This window comes from Achroia grisella, unplaced genomic scaffold (assembly GCF_030625045.1).
Source record: "Achroia grisella isolate CSIRO2021 unplaced genomic scaffold, CSIRO_AGI_Agris_v1 utg319, whole genome shotgun sequence".
Lineage (NCBI taxonomy): Eukaryota > Metazoa > Arthropoda > Insecta > Lepidoptera > Pyralidae > Achroia > Achroia grisella.
Window position 1 is genome coordinate 405,893 of NW_026712795.1, and position 6,988 is coordinate 412,880.

Here is a 6,988-nt window from a genome sequence, read left to right on the forward strand (position 1 = left end):
TCCTCTTGAATCACTCTATCTATTAAAATAACCTTCAAAATCTGTTGCGTAGTTTTAAAGATTTGAGCATACATAGGGACGGACAGACAGCGACAGCGACTTTATTTTATACTATGTAATAATTATTATACAGGTATTTAAAAATATATGTAAGTATTTATATGAGTTGTCTAGTATAGTTGTAGTAGTAGTAGTAATATGTTAGTATGTAAAGATGATTAAATAAGTACATCACTTTCTTTCAGAACCACATAGGGGCCATCTTCAACAATCTAAGGATAATTATCACATGTCAGGCTCACTGTACATACCTAATGTTATATTTTTATACTATATATAGAAGAGAAAAACCGGTATTTTCCGGTTAAGAGTATACCATGGGAAACTTATACCTCAATTTATACATCTAAATTTGAATTTTCAAACTTCGAATTTGCAGTTCGATGTTATTTTAATTTGAAATCAAGATATAGATAAAACCTTATTAGTTCAAGGATGAGATAAGGTAGTGAAATTCCAGGGTACCGAGGCATGACTTCTTAGTCCTTCGGAATAGCTACTCTTGAGTGGTATTTCAGGATGATGGCAGTTGCCACTTACCATCACTCACTGTCAGTTTATTTGCATAAAAATAAGTACATACAGTCCAGAATTCTACTATGAGGGACAATATAAATTGATACCTAATAGTCTATGAATATTTAATGAAAATTGCGTTAAAATATTAATTAATAATCCTTGATATTGCATTTTACGATTAATATCGACTTATTAACCTTTCATTATATGTACCAATATACTGTATATTACGATATAAGTGCGTTATGATAGTTATAACACACGAGGCAACACAACAGCCCGATTCGAAAACGAGGTCGTAATAGAGCCCATTATGTTAAATATGCACATATATCGTACGAAATTTTTCAACACACTTGATTTTAAATAAACTCAAAAAACTGCACATTGTTGCCTTTCCTCCGTTTTACTTTATTAAAAATTATAGATTATAAATTAGCGCGTTGCGAGATTTATAAATAAAAATAGCAAATACTAGTGACGCACTGTTTGCGTTTATAACGCACGCGTATTTCGAGCTCATTTAGCGTAATTGATTTATATATCGTAAACCGGTGAAATTATATCCATGTTACGAGCAAGTGTGTTGAAAATGTTTTTATCTACAATTTTCAGTCGTTCTTTTATTTATTTTAGTTTAAGTATTATGAAAGTTAAGTATGGTAAAAATATCACATGTATGATAGACAATCTACTTGGTAATTTGTTTAGTTGTATTTCCAACGCTAGTTATTAGCTACTATATTGCGTGAAAATTATTATAATTACAATTTACTACTTGAAAAATATACCCTACTGTTCGAGTATTAAAATTCATTTTCATGTAGTAACTAGGGTTCCATCCCATTCATCATAAAAAAAAATATAGCACTTCGAAATCTAATATGAATTTGTACGTTCTGGTCGTATTCGTATAACAGAGTAAACAAACGGATTACAAATCTGTGGACGTATATTATGTTACTAAATTTATTTATTAATTAATTCGTAGTTTTCATCCTGCTGTTTTTTTTTAAACAATTGCGGTGAAAGAAATATCATAATAATGTTTAATGAATGCTGGCACTTGGTTTCGGATTAGTACACTTTATAATAACGTTTTAACGTTTATATTAGGCTGATTACTGTCTCGAAAATACTCGGCTTGTCTTTATAAGATGTGTAACAATCACATTACGGGGACCACGTAGATTGTTTGGTTTTGTTTAGTCTTCTATTGAATGTTCTAGTATACTGTTTATATAATAGCATCGCGATTAAACGCAAACAATTTCTAAGCACTGAGCAAGTAATCACTATGTTTAAAAGTTGGCACAGCCCTGACTATAAAAACTATGAATAGATACACGCGCCTGCGCTAATGGTCTCTTGGGGATCAAAGGAAGATTATATATTGTTACCCAATGTATTCATCCATCCCTATTACTAACAATCCTCTTACCCTTATGCGACCTGTAGTATTAAAATGTTATTCTAAAAATAAGTGCTTGTACATTTTCAATAAAGGAATATTTTCTTCCAAATTCGCGGTAGTGTACGAACAATAAAAATATATCCTGTTGACTACAGACAGCGCATTGATGTTTTTTATCTGTGGATTGCTATTTTTCTTACATATCGCGATGTGTGCCTTTTCTGGACGTCATATACGTAACGTAGCGTCATAGTCTTTAGTAGAAACACATCGATGTACATGTCGGTCTATAAGTATTGAAATTGGATGAGATTATCTATGCGCTTTTTTGTTTTAATAAGTCTCTAATTTTTGTACCGCAAGTGTCTTATATTTAACATACATTGCTCTTGTTTTTTGCCGATGTTATTGAAGACTTAACATCAATGTTTATGTAGTATCAACCATCCATTCATCCAAGCAATGACTAATAAACAAATAATACATGACGTACAAAAAGTACGCGCGTTTACAAGCGCGGGAAAAATAGCAAGCCATACATAAAAATCATTATATCTGTGGCTTCGATTTAATAAATATTGATGATTTTTTATCGATGATACAAGTTTTGCTTGTTACTATTTTAAAATGGCGATTAATCGCGTGTGCTAAGTCTTAGGTAGAACTAGATATAATATAAATACAATTCTGCGTAAGTCTGTCCTGTATATTCATATGTTTTGTAACGTTTTCATAAACATAACGTCGCGGTATGTTTGAAAATAATATAATATATTATTTATTAAATAAAATGTACTGAAATCTTTAAAAATCGTCGTCGTATTGTTATTATGTAATAATCACCATGTAGAAGCCTACTTATCCTATTAAGATAATCACTGTTGATGATACTTTTGTATAAAAAAAACATCTTAATATTATAAACGTTGAAGTTTGTGAGTGAGAATGGATGAATGTTTGTTACTCTTTCACGCAGTCTACGGAATGGATTTTAATGAAACTTTAAAGTAATTGTAAGGACATTATTCAATATGTAGTGCAAGAAAGCACTACAAAGTACGCTAAACAATTACAAAAAAATAATGATTAAAAATGTGAAATCTATACATATATACAAATACATATATATACTAAATATCATGCTACTTACTAATCCATGACTTTGTTTAATTTTAGATGTTAATTTATATGAAATGAATAATTCACAGAAATACATATATATATATTTCTACATCATATGTTGATGCGTGTCTGTCTTGATAATATGACATAATACAAGTATGTGCTCTTAAAAATGTTGTTAATAATAAACTATATCTGTACAATTGTTTCAAACGGACAGACGTTCTGATATGGTATTTGTATCAATGAGATCACAGACCCCATTACTAATAATCCCTTCTCTCCACTATAATATTTATAATAACATGTATACACTACACACTCAACTCATACAAGTGGAGTTTGTGTATATAATAAACGGAGAGTTTTTATGGTATTGCTAATAGACGACCATGGTGGTGTAGCGGTTTAGCACGTCGCCTTACTTCCGATGGTGCGGGTTCGATTTCTCGCACAGTATAAACTTTTGTATACATGAGTATGATTGTTTGTATTAGTCTTGGTGTTTTGTATGTTGTGTATGTAATCACAAAAAAAGGTATTTAAGTATTTATATCAGTTGTCTAGTACCTATAACACAAGCTTTGGTTAAGCTAGGGACTAGATGGCGCTGTGTGAATTATTCGGGGGTTAAAAAGAAATTTTGTTGATTAGGAGTGCAGTCTGTTACCATTCTCAAGTGATCCCAAATGTATAACTTAAAGTGGATTCTTGTATAAATGTATTCTTGTATAATGTACATTTGATATTATTATGTAACGCTTATTTATTACAATAAGAAAGTGTGTATGTTAACTAAGTTATTGTCTTATTTTTTAAGGTTTATTTTTATTTTAAAGGTATAATCGTACGGGTTTAATAATTTAATTTAATAAATTTAAACATAATAAAAAGGCCAAGACATTTATATATAAATTCGGGTATAACTGATATTTATGTATTCTTTACAATAACTATTGTGTCTAATTTAAAATACGATAATATAAATCTAAAATCATATTTGGACATTGTTCCAAATATTCAAAAATTAATAATTATAATAAGGCTTCCGGTGATAATAATAAAAATAGTGAGTATTACATTCTTTTAAACGAGATGAAAGAAGAGAAAAGAAAAAAAACTAATCATATTAATAATAATTTGAGATACAATATGACAGAATTGTATTCATTCGTTCATTAAAAAAAATAATCAATGGAGTAAATGCATTTTTTAAATAAATAAAATTGCTTTTTAAAGTCATCTTTTAAATCTAGATACTTTCTCCTGGCAGTCGGCTAAAAGTAGATAATAGAAAATATCGCTTATTTATTCATTAATGGCCACAAGTACACTACTTACATAATAAGTTATGCGACCGATAATCCGACCGCCCACCTAATAAGCACCGCAGATATCATTATTAAATTTCTATTGATATTATTAAATGAACTACTTGTTTTTTTTTACTCGTATGAATATACCTTTAATTTTTGTTAATAATCACTCGCTGTTATGCAAATGCGTAGTGTGAAGATACACCAGTGTATGTACAGCATAACTATAAGCCTCGTTTGGACTGATTTAGTTCATTGGCGAGTAAATTAATATAACATAAACGAGTCACGAGTCATTTAACAGCAAGAGCTTGAATATGAATTATTATAGGTGAAAGTTGTCCTCATTACATCTTGGTAAAATATACGCCATTTGTAATTTTTGGTAATTACGATTACAAGTGGTCAGTAATTCAGGAAATCGATTAGGTACTAGGTTAAGTCAGTCCGAACAAGTTTATAGTTTAGTTAGATATTGAATGTTTAGGTCACATGAGTATTTTTATATATCTATAGCTATCTCTTTCCAACATATACTTTCTCCCATTCTATTTTTGATACCAAGAAATTCTTTGGGCTTTTGTTATTTCTATTTAAAAGATAATAAATAATTGAAATAATAGAACTAAAACATAATAGAAGGAAAAGGATTTTATTTCTATATCGGAATTGTGGGAAATACGTATACATATGCGTCCCATGGTAAATGGTTACCAAATAGTCTGTTTTGTGAGATACAAAAAAAAATTACTTGAAAATTTGTATTACCTAACGAATTTTTATTATAATGTAGATGAAAATTTAACTTTTTTTAAAATGATACTGATAAATCATCAGTAAATAATTGATAAGAGATTATAATCTGTTTTAATTAAATTTATAATATTATGTTGATCTGGTTGCGATATATTGGACATAGAGCTGATTGTATGTATTTTTCTCATTTGAGGCTGGCATTAGGACCTGATTAATGTTGGTTATTTTTCTATACATTTGTTCATAAAAAAGTCAAACATGTTATAAACCTATTTCTAACTAAATGTATCGTTTGACGTATTTAAAACGGGTTCGTAAGTGTATGTTTTTATGAATAAAGTGTGATTTTATAATTTAGATGTTAGTCGATTGAGCACGTGTTTTAAAATCTTATTAGTGAAGTTTTTGAATTCTATTCTGTATTTTGCAATATTTAATCAGAAATTACTGTATGCAATCTTAAAATAGGTACTTTGTATCAAAAATTCGTCGTTTTGAATAGAGAAGAAATCCTTTACGACGACATGACGAATATATATTTTGTAAAAGTACCTTAATTTTTTTTCATACTGATTCAATTTTGAAACATACATCATAACAAATATCAGACTGACATGTCGCCATAGAAATCGCGCACGCATTTTAAAATCTCTCTCAAAACCTTCCACTCTCTTTCCAGCTTCATGTGATTCAGGGACGAGCCCTGTTAAATAATTTAGTTTATTCGTTTTAGAGAATTCTGTCTTCTCATATTGAAGTAAAAGACTACCTCCCAGTTTTGATACATATATAATATTTAAAATACTATTATTATAAGCACAGAGTCTAGAGCAGAGTTCTTTTGTCTCTGCACAGTCGTAGCTACTTTGCTGTATATCCATATCTACTGCTTAAGGATATACCAAGCTGAAAGACAATGATAGTATTCATTACGCTGAAGAAATTTTCCAAAGAAACAAAAAGGATCTTAAATATTTTTCATCATGCTCGTTTGTTTTCAATGCTATATAGAAAGTATAAAATGTTAACGTTTACTTATATATTAAATCTACAATGAAAGTTACTGGCACAATTTATATAATATTCCTATAGCCACGTTTAAAATAAAAATATTTTTTTTTACAGTTTCTTTATGAAAGTAGTTCGGAGTCTCACGAGAGATTCTACTTATCTTTCGGCTTGGTGTACCATATACGACTAAGTATAAATATATTTTTCAAGGCCACATGTAATATTTCTCGTATATTGGGATGGCTGTATTGCAAAATGTGCACATAAATGTAATTTATTATTCCATTACATGATTCCAGTATATATTTTTAGATTCTGCGCATACACAGATTATGTAATAACTATTTAGATCTGGTATTGATGTTATTCATGTAATTAATACAGAATATATTTTTTAACACAACTTTTATTTGTGTCACTTAAAGTTGTAACAAATATGTATTAGATGTAATAATTGACATTTTTCTACTGTAAAAATGTGAATTTATTACTTTAAATTCTGTAGTGAATTTTAATTTTGTGTAACGAAACAATAAATTTATTTAGCATTTATAAGTCTAAGAGGGATAATTTGAATGTAACATTATAAATATGATATTAATAATTGTTACATAATAAAATGTGTTTTAAACTTATTGTTTATATTGTGAATACCTTTCCTTTTTCGAAACTAGTGGTTAAGATTCAGTTACCCAGTGGGAGCCTAGAGGGAGCTCAAACCGCGGCAGGTATGGAGAGACTGAAGACCAGCTCAAGACTGACGGATAACAATATTTAGCTACAACGGATT